Below are 16,800 nucleotides of genomic sequence, written 5' to 3'. Positions count from 1 at the left end.
TCATTGAAACTTTTGAAGTACACACAATGATCATACTCACTTCTTATAAAGTTCTGGCTCACCATGAAGGAATCAAACTTCTTGTACCATTGTCTGGGAGACTGCCTCAGACCATACAATGATTTCCTGAGCTTGCAAACTAATCTTCTGTTGCGACCTCGTACAAAACCTTCTGGTTGTTCCATATATATCTCTTCGTTCAAATCACCATGTAGAAAAGTTGTTTTAACATCTAACTGTTCTAACTCAAGATTAAGCAACGCAGTTAGTGCCAACACAGTATGTATAGAAACAAGTTTTACAACTGGAGAAAAAATCTCATGAAAGTCTATACCTTCAACCTGAGAATACCCTTTCGCTACCAGTCGCGCCTTATACCTTTCAATACTACCATCAACTTTCCGTTTCAGCTTGAAGACCCATTTACATCCAACAACACTTCTCCCTTCAGGAAGCTCTACAAGATCCTAGGTATTGTTCTTGGCTAAGGAGTCCATTTCTTCTTCCATAGCCATTTTCCATTTCTCGCTATCTATATCATCTACTGCTTCCTGATAACAAGAAGGTTCCTCATCTTCAATAACCAAAGCAACAGATGAAGCAGAATCTTCATACCTTTTGGGAGTTTTCCTTTCTAGCATATAGACCCAAACTCTACGAGAGTAATCATCAATGAACGTTAAAAAATACAATGCACCTCCATATGACATAACAGGGGAAGGCCCCCACAGATCAGAATGAATGTAGTCTAAAACATCTTTACTATTATGATTGGCAACTTTAAATCTCTGTTTACATTGTTTTCCATACACACAATGTTTACATAAATCTAAATTCAAGGATTTCAGACCGGGAAGAGATTTATGTTTCATCAGTATGTGAAGACCTTTCTCGCTCATATGACCCAAACGCTGATGCCACAGACGAGTACCTGCTTCTTCCTTTTCTGACGCAACCGCTGCTTCACCGACCTGAGTACTTCCTTTTAACCTGTAAAGATTTCCGACCTTTTCTGCCTTCATAACCACAAGGGCACATTTGAAGACTTTCAAGACGCCATCCTGACCTGTAAACTTATAACCATTGTTTAGAAAATCTTCGGCAAAATCACATAACCAATATTTTGTCGACGCGTTTCGAACCAACCAGTGTGGTTCATCGTCAGGACAAGTTGAAGAACCAATCCGGCTTAGCTTGATTAAATAGAGCTCTATTTAATCAAGCTAAGCCGGATTGGTTCTTCAACTTGTCCTGACGATGAACCACACTGGTTGGTTCGAAACGCATCGACAAAAGATTGGTTATGTGATTTTGCCGAAGATTTTCTAAACAATGTTATGGATCACAGAAGTCTTAATTCCTTAACTTATAACCATCTGAATCCAACACTCCCAAAGAGATCTGTATAACTGTCGTTTCAGATAAATTCTGTTGGTTAATGATTTTGTCATATAAAGGTTTTCAAGTTTTTCCCACAAACCTGACGCCGTAGTCTCTTCAACGATGTTGAAGAGAACTTCATCCGCTAGACATAACCGGATGGTACTGAGAGCTCGGGCATCCAAGTCCTCCCAGTCTGAAGTAGTCATGGTTGTAGGTTTCTTAGTAACCCCATCCAATGCCTTGTGCAACCCTTGTTGCACAAGCAGATCCTTAACCTTCAGTTTCCAAAGAGCAAAATTGCTCTTTCCGGTGAATTTCTCCACCTCGAATCTTGCATTCGACATCTTGGCCATTTTTCCTCCTTCCTAGGGTTTCAGTCTTTCCAAAAAAAAAAACTTCCCCAAATCAAACAGAAAAAACCAATTTCAAATCCTTTGTTTCCTTTCACCCTTTAAATTTCTGTGAATTTCTGGGAAAAATAATTCTTGCTTTCCTCCAAATTAAAAATTTCTGAGTTTTTTTTTGGGAAAAAATAATTCTTGTTTTCCTCCAAATTCAAATTTCTGAGTTTCTGGGAAAAATAATTCTTGCTTTCCTCCAAGTTAAAATTTCTGAGTTTCTGGGAAAAATAATTCTTGCTTTCCTCCAAATTAAAATTTCTGAGAAAAATTCTCTATAAAGGAAAAATTTACCCGGTTCCACACGCCAGCAAGCAGGCTCCTCCTCTCCTTCACGCAGGACACACGCCAAGCTTCTGGCAGCAAGCAGGTTCCTCCTCTCCTTCACGTAGGACACACGCCAGGTTTCGGGCAACAAGCAAGCTCCTCCTCTCCTTCACGCAAGATACACGCCAGGCTGCGGGCAGCATTCCTCTGCGTCCCAGCTACACAGCAGATACAATCCACCACACAGGGTCTTCAACAGGCAGACTTCACGCAGGCAGAGTCATCAAATTCCTCTGCGTCCCAGTTACACAGCCACCACGCACCAGCAGACTTCACGCTTACACAGCCACCACGCACCAGCAGACTTCACGCCTACACAGCCACCACGCACCAGCAGACTTCACGCTTACACAGCCACCACGCACCAGCAGACTTCACGCCTACACAGCCACCACGCACCAGCAGACTTCACGCTTACACAGCCACCACGCACCAGCAGACTTCACGCTTACACAGCCACCACGCACCAGCAGACTTCACGCCCAATCGCTCGGCCTCTGCGTCCAGACTTCACGCCCAATCGCTCGGCTCTGATACCAATTGTTGTATAAATGAAGGAAAGAAACAGAGAAACAACAAGACAAGAAATCGAATGCTAAACTGAATTTTGGATCGGACTGTTTTATTTAACAATGAGTTTCACTGCATTTCATTTCATAGGCAAATGCCTGTTTTATAGTTACATAACTAATCAACCATTACAAACTTATTCGTTACAAGGAACTGTCTATACCTAAATTTACTAAACCGACTAAATCGTTGTCAAACTAACAATATATATAATCAAAACACATCCAATCTTACATAAACATATGATATTTAACATAAGAATGTGACTCATGGTTAATGTTCACCATTAACACATCCAATACTTAGTATCACACACTGTAGAAAATTACCATAGGGCTAATGTTTGATGATGTTTGATGGTAAACCATCAAACACATTCAATATTTAGTATCAGACACTGTAGAAAATTACCATTGTTATATAAGCATACGATATTAAAACCAATCAAATACATCCGACATTTTAATTGTAGAAAATTAACCGCCATATATTAAAACCCGAATCCCTGTTGGGTACTATCACAATTTTAGGCGATCACCATGATGATATTAAAACCAACAACCCAACTGTCTTGTATTAAAACCAACAACCCAACTATCTTATCAGGAGTAAAGTTCTATCACAGTTTTTGTATACAATGGTACGTAACATTTAATGTAAACATCAACATCAACTTGCTAGGTATATAGTTATTCAAGAGTATACTTTCACCATGTCTTTTTCATGCAATGTCATGCATGAAAACATCAACTATTTCCTTCCTAACCATTTATGTTTTCGCTCTCTCTCATTGTTATCCTCCTTTATTACTGCAACTTATTTCCTTGACCTTCACTGAAAATATATTAGGTTATCTTTATTTGACATTCAACATAATATATTAGGTTATATTTACTGAGTTGCCCATAGTCCCATTTTTTAATACCCCTTATTTTAAGAGCAAAATAAAAGTTTTCTTGTAATTTTAATTTTGCATGCAATGTTATACCATATCAATTACTAACTATACATATATACAGTGGTGAATATAATAACTCTTATATAGTGGTGAATATAATAATTCACTCTTGTTTTTTGGTATGTTGAATGATATGTTTTATTATAAAATGTATTGATTTGGTTTTTTTGGCATATTGAATGATATGTTTTTATTGATTTGTTTTTTGGTATATTGAATGATATGTTTTATTATAAAATGTATGGATTATTGTCATTGTTATGTGAGTTGTTTGATAATTAAATAGTTGTTTTTAAAAGATACAATTTACTAGTTTACAAATTAGTGTTTAGTTGAAATATATTTTCAATTAGTTCATGGTTTAGTATTTAATTGAGATATATTTTTAACTAATTGATTATGCAATTAAAATAGTATTTTATATACTTAAATATTTATATATATGAAATTATTGATATTTAGTAAAATAATATTTATATATATGAAATTATTGATATTTAGTAAAATAATATTTATATATATGAAATTATTGATATTTAATAAAATAATAAATATATTTGTATGATTTTTTTTAAATTGATATACAACTAGTAGCTTTCAAAGTAACTCTCTAATAAAATATATGTGAGATTAAGTTAGTGTAAATTTATGAAGAGTGTTGTGTACTTGTTTGATAAGCTATGTGCATATTGTCTTGAGAAATCCTACAACGCCAAAATGGGATTTAAAAGATAATTTCATTTTTACTAAATGATTGCACAATCAGTATAAGTATGGAATTACAACTTCACAAGTTGAAATGGGGTGGCAGATTATATTATGTATCATAGCATTTTATACGAGCCTCTTTTGCCTCAACGTAGAGGAATTCGTGTCAACACGTTACACAAGGTGTTAATAAGGGAATTGCTTGGAGAACTTGTTGCTCTTATCTCAAGGACATTGAATCGTCATAAATGAAGTTGTTGTGCATGTTGACATTTTGTATGGGTGTTGTAATCAATCAAAGTAGCTCAAGCAAATCTAGATCAACAACGAATATATGTGGTAATTGAGTTTCGTTGCAAGGTCAGTTTCATATTTGAGCTTACATGTGGAGGATGTTATGATCGAGGATGGAGAATCTGAGTGCCAATACCCTGCGACAAAATTTGTGAAGAATTTTTCATGGGTGAAGGTGTCGATTTGTTGTCATTGAGGTGAATTGGAGTAGCTGAAATGAAAATGTTTTATCTTCTGCATCTGTTATCACCTCTACTTCAGCGGTTCTTCAAGTTGGATTTTTTTTAATGTTTCTATAATTTTAGAATTCATGTTTGTATACATGAAGAGGATAGATCAATATGTTGAAGTAGCATGTGGTTTGAAATGTACAATGAATTAAACCTAAAGGAGAATCGAGCCATATTTTTTTGTTGATTTATTTCAGAAAATTGGATAGATGAAGTGTTCATGGCATGGAGGATATGCTTCTCTTTGTGTTGTATATAAGTATTATTTTTGTTTGTAAAATAAATGATCAATAATGATTAAAATTAGATATAAAGGTCATGATGTAGGACTAACTAGAGTACATTCAGTATCTAAACTATTTTTTTCAGATAATTGGTGAATACTACTATTGGCACCCATGTATCTCGGTTGAAATTGGGTAGCATCCAAGGTACTCTCACATGTCCTTAGTGCTAGGCTTGTGAGAGAGAAACACTCATTTTATGAGTGTGTGGGCTTTCCACCCAAGTTGTGGGCTTTATACCCAAAGTGATGGGGTTTTATGCCCAAGGAAAAAATTTATTATTCTAATATAATGTTGAGGTTGATGTTGGAGGTTTCTTGAAGGACAAAAGGGATTCCAAAGGGACCTAAAGACAAGTATGAATAAGAATACAATGGAGAGGCTTGATGGCAAGGAGCATAAAGGATCATTCTTCTTGTGTGATGTTAAAACTGACCTAGTTGAAAGCAACAAAAGGAGCCACAGAAGAGAGAAGACAATTGGTTGAGAATGAGCTTTGTATGAGGCATTCATTAGCCTAAGGAAAGGATCTGTAGGACGAAGGAAGTAAATCGTGCCCTAAGGAAGGGCCAACAGTCTGAGATAGAATGTCGAGAAGGATTTGAGGCTAAAACAAAGTTGACAACAACCTAAAGGAGGTATGTTTAAGTAAGCCACAACAAGGGAGGGTTGCATTTATGGCCTTCTGGTGATTTTTAGTGAAACCACAAGTAGAGAAAGGACAATCATGCCCTAGGTAGGGCCATCTAGAATATTTAAGGTTTTAAGGACCAGACTATAGCTAAAAAGGAGGCCAAGGACCTGTTGAAGTAGCCTACAATCAAAAGAGAAGGGGTCGAGATTTAAGGAGACATGCAACAGGCTTGTAGGTGGATCCAAGGGCCTTAGGGAGTAGGATGAGGCTATAGGAAGGTTGAATAAGTTGGCTGTAAGGGAAAATAGGTTGGTTGTGGAGAGAAAATGAAAGTTTCTTGCTACATGAGGGATACAAAGAATTGTGAGGTAAGCAAACTATTGTTTAGGTAATTTAAGGTGGGTTGGTAAAGCCCTAGTTTGCTACAATAATGTTGTTAGAGTGTTGTAGGTGTTTATATTTGGGCATGAAAGGTTTAGAAGACAAAGCCTCAACCTTAGGTGATTTGGTCAAAGGATTAGACATGATAATTGAGATTATACAAGGATTGTAAAGGGCCATTATCCCTGGTATAGGAGCCCTATGGATTTTCCTATTAATGGAATTGTAAGAAATCAGTTTGGGAATTAATTCTTGTGTATAATACAATTATATAATTGTTGGTATATTCCCATATGCATTTTTTTTTAAAGTTAGGCATTTTTAATGTGTTTATGTTTTCTATCTAAAGCATAAACCAGACCTGGGGTGCATGGAATTCTAACATGGTACCAAAGAGAGGTTAGAAAATAAGTTGGGTTAGAATTGTGAATAGGTGATAGCTTTAAGAGGGAGATGAGTTGTCTTGTTGTTAAAGAAGTGACAACTAATCTCTTGGATTTCTGAGTAAGAATCCAATAGAGAAAATGGTTTCTAGCTTAAGGTTTGAGGGTCGATTCGAAGGGATATCCAACTACAGTTCGTGGAAAGAAAGAATCAAGCTAGTGTTGTTGGTGAATGATCTATGGGATTATACCGACACCCAGATCAAGATATCCAACTGATGTAGCATCTCTGGCTTTGTATATTCTCGCTGATGCAAAGGCCAAGTTGATCATTCTTGATGGAGTCAAGGATCACCTGATACTTCATCTTACCAGAAAAGACACTACATGGCACATGTGGGAAGCTATGAAAGCGTTGTTTCAAAATATGAACAACAACCGGAAGATGGTATTAAAAGAGAAGCTCAAGGATATTAAGATGATAGGTTTATAGAACGTGACTTCATATCTCACTAGGATTTCACAAGTTCATGATGAGCTTGTAGTTATAGGGGACATTGTGGAAGAATCAAAGTTGGTGAGGATTGAAATAAAGGGCTTCTTTGAGACGAGGATCCTTAGTAGAAGAGTCCAAACAATGGAAATGTTTCCCTCGCTAGTAAGCTAAAGAAGGGAAAATGGAAGTTCAACAATGGAAACAAGAAGAAGGACTTGAGCAAAGTGAAATGCTTTGCATGTGAAGAGTTTGGTCATTATGCATGCAAGTTTCCACATAAGAAGAAAGGAGGGAAAGAGAAGAAGCTCGAGATGGTAATGGTTGTTCCAACTATAGTCGACGAGGATGAGTTCATTAGGAGATTTCACAAGGAGTTTTCTCTTATATCTCATTTCTCCTGGAGTACCATTCATGAGGGTGCTTGGTTCCTAAATAGTGGGGATTTGAAGCATACCATAGGAATAAGAGAATTTTTTGAGAGTCTGACTAAGTGGGACTCTGATCTACATGTGAAGATTGGTGATAAGAGTCATCATGTTGTGGGAGGAATGGGGATTGTACCATTTAGGATGGATTCAGGTGGATTGTTGTGATTCCAGGATGTACTTTGGGTCCCATAACTCACATGTAGTTTACTTTTAGTCTCTAAAATTGAGGAAAGTTGTTTGGTGTTTTATTTCATAATGGAAAAGTGATGCTCAAGAATAGTGGATCTAAATATCACTTAGGGGTAATTCTTGGAGTTGGATAGAATGGTTTGTACAAGTTAAAGGGAAATCCTATTGACCAAGGAAAAAAGATAGTTCCAGAGATTCAGAGGGAGTCTTGTTCCAAAGGGAGCCTAGTTCCATAGGGAGTTCACCGATTTAGAGGGAGAGTCAACAACCCCATAAGAGTGCATCATAAGAGAGAAGAAAGGAGACTTCCATAATTGATGGGAAGGAGCCATGGATTGGCTTGAAGGCCTATCAAGAAAAGAAGAGGTAGGAGGCTTCTAGTAGCAAAAACACTTCCAATAAGAGTTATGTGCTCACAACAAGTTTTGCTTCTATGATGAAAGATGAAGCTTATGATGAATGTTGGAGAGTAGCTATGGAGGAGGATTGTGTTCCAATGTGGGAGGCATAGAGACTTATAAAGGATGGAAGTACCTCCCTCGCCAAGAGGGAGTGTTTAAATTAGGTACCATAAGGAGGTACTCTCACATTTCCTTGGTGCTAGGCTTGTGAGAGAGAAACACTCATTTTATGAGTGTGTGGGATTTGCACCTAAGTTGTGGGATTTGTGTCCAAAGTGATGGGGTTTTGTGCCCAAGGAAAAAAATTAGTATTCTAATTTAATGTTGAGGTTGTGTTAGAGGTGTAACAACCCTGGTGAAAATTCCATGTAATAAAAGTTAATAAAGGGAAAATAATAACCACGATTATGGGACACTTATTCCAAGATGAAGTAAAAACATCCTAATGTGGATGTTCATTTGGTTTATTATGGCTAAGGAAATTGGCAAAGGCAATGGAAAAGGCTTTGGAAAGGCATGAGGCATTATTTGGCATTTTATTTATGAAAATAAAGAAAATTAGGAGAAAAGGAAGGTGAAAGGTCATGGGTTGCATGTGAGGAGGAAAATGAAGGAAAATAATGGAAAATTGAAGAAAATAGAGGACTCACTAATAAAAAGGCTTATGAGAATCAATTGTTACCTTTTGTCAGTTCAGTTTTGGAGCTCTCTCTCTCTCTCTCTCTCTCTCTCTCTCTCTCTCAATCTTGGACACAGAGTTTTCTTGGAGCACTTCAACATTGGATCAAGGAAAGAAAAGAAGGCAATTTGAAGTAAAGATCCAACAAGGAAGGGTAGGATCAAGTAGCTACAATGAGATTATTTGCATATTTAAATTTGCATGTGTTATTTCCTTGTTATTTTTGGCATGCATGGTCATGCATGTGTGTTCTTGGTTCTCTTGTTGTCATGGGCATGGGTTTTTCCAAGCGTGACAGTGTTATTCAACCTCGCCTTTCCATTTATGGATAGCCATGGTGTGATTGGTTCTCATGTTTTTGGTTGAGATGGATTGTTGAATGGATTCGAAACTGAGTGAGGTGGATCTTTGAAAGAAAGAACACATGGCCTAGTGACCCCTGAACTAGATTATGGGTTGCGGTAAAGCCAAAAATTTTGTTACCTTGGTGGGCCCAGGAATCATTGACCAATGAATGGTGGGATATACGGTAAAGCCTAGAGGTGGGTGCTCTCCATCAGGCCTAGGAATTCCGAGATGGGATATATAGTAAATCCTGAAGGGTGGAGTCTCGATTGGGCTTAGGAATCCCATGATGACATATACGGTAAAGCCCAGATACTGATGTCTTGATTATGGCCTAGTGATCCCTGAATCAGACTGTGGATTGCAGTAAATCCTAGAGACTAGGAGACAGGAAAATTCCTCACGGTGTAGGTGGAGAAACTCTGGTGCCATCCATGCTTGTTTTGGCCTCATGATCCAGTGAGGATTACGATAAAGCCTAGTAATGTATGTTTATTGTTTAGGGCCTAGTGATCCATAGAGGATTGCGGTAAAGCCTGGTTATATTGATGAGGGTAATGTGGTTTAGCCTCAGGAAGCCCTGGTTGATTTTGTTGGTTTGAGTCCCACATTCATGCTTGGAATATGGTACGAGGGTGATTAGTTGAAAGAAAGATTTGGTTAAGCTAATCTATGGTCGGGTGGTTCATGGAAGTCCCATACCTGGTTGGATTTTGCATCCATTAATAAGATTTCCTTTCTTTGGTATTTATGAGAAAATGTACTGGTTCATGTGTGTGCATTTATGGCTGATGTATCCCTATTATTTATGTTTTTTATATGCTAGTTATGATTTATGACATTAATGATGTATGGCTTTCATCATTTCTTGATTTGTAAATGAATGAAAAATGAATATATGACCTAATAGATGATAATGCAACTAATGTGATAATTCATCAATGCTTCTTAGAAATTCTCAGATAAGTATAACACCCTTATGCTTAGATTTTTTGTTATGACCTGTAGATTACGTATTTGTGACATGTTTGATGAAATGACTATCATGGCTAGTAGGGGTCTAGTCAAGTATTTATTCAAATATTTGCAGTTGTATCATTGTCTCAATGTTACTTTTCATTCCTGAAGGTTTCATGGAGTTCTGAGCAATGTCATGAGTCCTAGCCCTCAAAAGGTGGCACTGAATCTGGGGTCGCAAGCTTAGAACTAGCTAAAAAAGGCCCTAGTCGCTCGCATGCCCATGCCGTGAGAGCGAGTGGAGGGCCCCAGTCACATGCATGCCCATGTCATCAGAGTGACTGGAGGGCCCCAGTCACATGCATGCCCATGTCATGGGAGCGACTGAGGCTCTAAGGCAGCGAAGTGTCAGGTTGTATGAGGGGTTGATCACCTGGAAGAGTTGGTTGGCTCCTGTTAATTTTAGGTATGTTTTATGCTTAGAGCAATTTCTTTCAGTTTTCACAGTTAGCTCAATATCTTTTCTAGATTAGCAATCACATCAGCATTAAAGTAAATTGCAGATAGAACATAAATATAGATCGTAGAAGACAAGCCAAGACAAGAGGACACAAGATCTGGCGCTAGCCAGGGACAAACCCCAATGTGGGGAAACCCTTGATCAATTCTTCTTATATGTTCTTCAATAGTTCAACATAGAGAGAGAGAGAGAGATAATACATTTACAACATAAGTCAGCACTTTGACTTATCTTCAATAAGAGCATAGATCATCTCTAAGTAGATGATACATTAGGTAACTGAACTCAGTTGAAGACATGCTGCTTCAACTAATTCTCCCAGGTGACTCCATCACCCATCATAGTGATGCACCTCGTCATCATGCTGCACCTCACTGTGCTACATCATGTTGCACCCATCATCACTATGTTGGACCTCATTACCATGCTGCACACATCATACTATTGCACCATGATTGCTTGTTGTCCTATGCAAGCACCATGTCCTTGTTGTCCCATCGATTAGCATTATTGTGCCATGTCATAGCTTGTTGTCCCAAGTACCAAGCTCCAAAAAGCACCATGTCCTGCTGTACCACTTACCATGTTGTTGTCCCACTGTTTAGCATTGCTACTGTTGTCCTAATGTCCTTTTGCTGCCACATGTCATTGTTGTTATTATGCTGCCCATACATCTTGCTGCATTATCACATTAGTATGCATTCAAACTTCATGGGTCACTTTGTTGTTGTTGCTATCCCGTTGTGCCATCATTGCACCATGCCATTGTTGTTGACCCACTGTCATTGCTATTCCATGTTTTCCATACTCTTCCATGTATTCTAGGAAGCCTTTATCATCAACAATCTTCACACTTTAGCATGCTGCTCCAACCCTGTTCGTTAGTGCATATTGGAGTAATCCAATATGCCCCAAACAAACCTTGAAAGATTGTGGCTTGATGAAGGTGAACTCCTTCCTTGCTAGGTTGCTTCCATGGGGTATATGACAGCTCTTAACAGCCCAATGCAAGCCCAACTGTGGGCTATGGCCTGAGGCCTAGCACAACAACAATTGGCTTTTGGTTATGCTCAAAACAACAACATTTAGCCCTTAACACTTCGACCTTCTAACCATAGTTCAGATATCCTTCAATGAGCCTTAGAATGGTCCTTAAATTGCCTTGCTGTTAGTTGTGTCTAAGGGTTCCATTAAACATTCTATTCTCTGTGGCTAGGGCATGTTTTACTCCAGCTATGGTTCCTCCAAAAGCTGCAGTTATAACCCTTCTTGTAAGACTTTGTTTAGGGCAGTGTTAGTGTTATATATCTAGGGGGGATAATATGGGGTACCAAGGGAGGTACCCAAGGTAATAAAGTAATAATGTAATGGGCCCATGGTATTAGTTGATGGTATGAGGGAACCATGGTAATGATCCATGGTATTGTATGTATGAGGCCTATATAGAGGCTAGAGACTCCAGGTGAAGGAATAGTGTCAAGGAATATTGTATGAACAGGCATATGGCTTGTGGAGTGTTCTCCTTCCTTAAGGAGTGAATGTATGGTGTTGCCCTACCTTAAGGGTTTGATCAATAAAGTGAATCATTTCTATCTATTTCTCTCTTATTATTTCTGGGTTTATTTGCAGTGTCTTATATTTTCATATCAGATCTATAATATTTCCGGGTTAGATCCATAACAAGTGGTATCAAAGCACTTTCTTGGGCAAAAAAGTGGAGATTTTTTTTATTTTTTTTTTTTGCAGGATTTCGGGGGTGGCGAGCTTACAGATCAGATCTATACGTTTTGGTACAAGATCTACAAAATCTAATTACAGATCTGGATTTTGTGAAAAAATACCTGATTTAAAAAAAAATCGGCTGAATCAGAGTCCGGATGAAGGAGATATCACTGATCTAAAAATCAGTGGTGTTGTAGACAATTTTTCGGGGCAGCGAATTTTCGGCGCCGATATGGACGTCCTGGCACAAGATCTACAAAATCTAATTGCAGATCTGGATTTTTTGTGAAAAAATACTCAATTTCAAAAAAAAAATCAGTCGAATCGGAGTCCGAATGAGGGAGATATCGTTGATTTAAAATCAGCGCTTTTTTGCAAAAATTGTGGTGAAGGCGGGAGAGTAGCAACGCAGATCTGAAATTCCAGTGTCTGGATCAGGATTTATATCACATAGGCAGATGCAGAATGGTTGTTCCATTTCCGAAAACAGGTCATAATATGAATTCTGAGCAATATTGACGAAATTGTGACCATTTCAAATTTTGGCCAATTTTTTTGTGATGGTGGCCCTAGGTCAGAATTTCAGGGACTTGTATAATTTGATGGCTCTCATCCAGCCAAATGGATAGCAAAAATGGAGAAATATTTTAGATTGAATTACATCATGGATGATGAGACTCAGTTGAGTGTGGGAAAACTGTACCTGGACAATGAAAGACGACAATGGTGGCAATGGCATCAACGTTGCTATCGAAGGCCCTTGACTTGGGACACATTCACAAAAGATCTTATGGACCACTTTGACCGTAAATCTAATCTTGTGGATAAGATCACACAGACAGACACACACCCTAGCAAAGATGTTATTTTAAAGAAGGAAACCAATGAACCTAAAGGGTTATTTTCTGCTGGTATCCCCTTATTGCAGGTTCATGGATTGATTAAGAAAGAGAATATCACTGTTTCTATAAATCCTAGTTGCAAGCATAATTTCATCAATGTTAATTTGGCAAAAAAATTGCAAATTCCAGCAAAACACATTGAAAACACACAAGTGGATAATGATGATGTTCTAGTGTATAAGGATTTGAAGATTTCTATGGATAAGTATGTGTTGCATGGTGATTTTTATACTTCAAAGATGGATAATATGTGTTACACTAAAAAATGTCACCATGACTATTTGCAGTTAGTATGGCTCCATCCACTGTCATACTATCCTCCTTGGCAAGTCTCATGCCTCTGCTCTCCATGTCAAACTTCAAGAAAGAGAGAAAAGTCATTTAAAGTCAATTATCTCTGGTACGCAGTTTCTCTTAGCCTTACCTGTGGGTACGCAATCCAAGTTCACAATACCTGCGTACTTGTACGCTCTGTATGTAAAGGGATGGGTGCGTACTCCTGTAAAGGTCAAAAGGCGCAAGTTTCACTCCAAAAAAGTTACTTGTGGTCATTTCTAGAGTCTTCTAGAAGTATGTTTGACGTGTATGAAGCGCCTCCAGATGGTTCATGTATCCCTACCAAAGAGGAACTTATCCCATCAATAGGGGAGCTATCCCATCCAAAGAGGGGCTTATCCCATTGATGGTGGACCTGAATAACTTCCTCTAGAGCACTATAAATACAGGCATTGGGCCAAAGGGAGGGGAGGTTGAAAGCTGAACATTCCTAAGGGTAGATGCTGCTGGAATTAGGACTTCCTTGTAGAAGCTTGTGAGGAGAAATTACCATCTTTACTTGTTTCCATTGGGAGGTGGGTGAGCTGATCAGAGTAAGGGAGAACTCTTGTGGACCCTGGAAGGAGCTTGCACAACACCAAGGCTCAGGTTGTAATGGTTCCTTTTGTTACCTTTTAATACAAATTAGTCCATTCTTCTCAACAATTTGTTATTAATGAGTTGTTTCATGTACTCCTTGGTCTATATGTTAAATATGTTTTATTTTATGTGATATTCAGGTGCTATTTAATCGTTTGATTGTTGGTGAATGCAGGTTTCGAAGGGAAGGAGGAGCTCATCCGGATCAACGAAGCTGGACTACTACAACAGCGTTGGATTACAGGTAGGATCTAAACACTTTATTTCTCATATTGTAAAAGCATATTTAGGGAAGGATTGCTCTTATTTGTCTTGTTTGTCATTAGAGAGTCTTAGGCTTTCTAGGAAGGTCAGTTGTGTCCGCACTAACGACTCTTTCCGTGTGACAAAATGGCGACTCCGCTGGGGACTCCATGAATGTGTTTGAGTTCTTTTTGATTTGATATTTTGGTCTGAGAAAAATTGCTTGTTTTCTGATTTTTGGTTGTCTAACCGTGTATTTGGGTGGGTTAGCTTAGAGTCAATTTAGTTTTTTATTTTTCTTAGCTTTGCCAGCAGTACGCAGTCTCTGGGTTTAACACAGTGCGTACTTGTACGCACTGCGTCTTTGCGCACAGTGCGTACCCGCGCCTGTGTGAACAGATGACCTGCGTACCCCTGTCAATTTTGAGAAAATTTCAATTTTTGCTTGTTTGCTCTTTAGATTTTGTTTTCAATTTGTTTTTACTGCCCAGATCCATCAGTTTACTGTCAAATATCTTCACCTGAACTTGTCCCGTTAGTGTCGAGGGTTTTGGTGGAATTCATAGGGATTTTGCCTTAGGGTTTGATTTTTAACTGGTCCTGTAGTGACTTTGGCGTTAGAGGTTGTCAAACTTTGGATCTCCCTGGTTTTGATCAGTCCTCTTAGGAGTCGGACCTGTCATAGAAGTCACCCTAGTGAGAGACCTACCTTTGTGTCTTCTCTTTGCGAATCTCGAAAAGTTTGTTTGTTAAAGCCTTGAATTCCATTCTTGAGAAAAAACAACAAAAAGATTTCGATTTTGTTTTTGGTTAGTTTATGATTCTGCATGAACTGATCCTTAGTTGCATTTTGACTAAGTAAAACATCCGGGAATCATCCTTGTAGGCTTTTGTCCTCATTATTTTTGCTTTTAGGTAAATTTGCTTTTGATTTGCTTTTGAGTGAATTTGATTTGATTGTATTAGATTTCTTAAATTCGATTTGATAAAATAGTTTTACATGCTTTATTAACATAGAAAAAACACAAAAATTCTTTTGGAAAAAGTTCGCTTTGGTAGCATTTGTAGACTTTTGAGAGAAAAAGGAAATTTCGTAGAGTAATTAGTGGTCATGAGTTGTGTGTTTTGAAAAGATAAAGAGAATTGTTTCTTTGATTGTCTTTACTAAGAAAGTTGTTTTGTATAAAATTTGCATTTTCCAACTCTCTTAGTTAGGAGATTCATTGAAAAGGAAAAGTAGTGTAAATCATCTTAGGTGCGTCTGTTTCACCCTCAGCAATGTCGGCTTTGGAAGTGCTGCAATCATGCCCAGCACAACGAAAATTACTCTTGTCGGCTATAGGTGCTGTTGATATTCAGGACCCGAACCTGATAATCTTTGATCTAGAAAATAGTACATTGCGTCTCCCTCATCAAATGGCTTTCCAGATTCCAGTGATAGTAAAAAACAGGCCTATTCATCGGACTGTAATTGATGAAGGAGCTTCTACGTGTATTATGTCGATTCAGTGTTGGAGATCGCTTGGTTCTCCTTCACTGAACCAATCCCCGACGATTCTTAAGGCCTTTGATGGCCGTGGGTTCCATCCGTTTGGCATTCTACAGGATTTGCCTATAGGGGTTGAAGGAAAAACCGTTAGTCTGGATGTGGAGGTGGTTGATGCCCCTCTAGACTACAACCTTCTTTTGGGTCGCAGTTGGTCTTACGCTATGACAGCAGTTGTGTCATCGGTCTTCAGAGTTATAAAGTTTCCACATAATGGTAAGATCGTGACGATAGACCAGCTGGCTTACTTTTCATCCGACCCAGCCTCTTCAGAGAGTATCCAGCATGTCGGTAAAACGACTATCCCTTACAGGGATGTTGGTGTAGGATTGGTTAAAGATTCCGGTTTACTGGGAACTTTTCCCTTTCCTTCGATCAATGCAGACCCTTCATTCGCATCCATTCATATGATTACTTCAGACACTATTATTTATGATGATCCTTGGATTGTCCCATCTGAATCTGAAATAGACTCCTTCGGTAATGCAATGCCTTTGAGTCCATATGAAATTGCTTATGAGGCCGTGCAGTCTTTTTCCGACTCCAGTTCAACCCAATTCGACCAAATGAATGTGGTCCGTGAGGAATCACTTTTCACATCAACCTCAGAACGGATAGCGTTTCCCGAAGTTGTGTCATCTGACGAACAACTTCGCGAAATCCTAAGTGTAGACGATCTACCATGGGAAGATCTTCATCATAGATCTTCATTTTTACCTGAGGCTGATGACTTTGGAAATGATTTTTCATCAATTTTTACAGCTGAATATGTCAAGGACGCTCAGAATCCCATGAAACATCCTGATTCAGAGTTGAATTTGGGAAACATTTCCCAAACTATTGCCATCGACATTTCAGTCAAAACCAGAGTTATTGAAAACATTCATATAGGTGCCTCGTGTACAGA

This window comes from Pinus tabuliformis, chromosome 7, assembly GCF_031772625.1.
Source record: "Pinus tabuliformis cultivar Carrire ecotype Pingquan chromosome 7, CPIR1, whole genome shotgun sequence".
Classification (NCBI taxonomy): Eukaryota; Viridiplantae; Streptophyta; class Pinopsida; order Pinales; family Pinaceae; genus Pinus; species Pinus tabuliformis.
The sequence above is the reverse complement of the archived record's forward strand: the minus strand, read 5'-3'. Positions refer to the sequence as shown.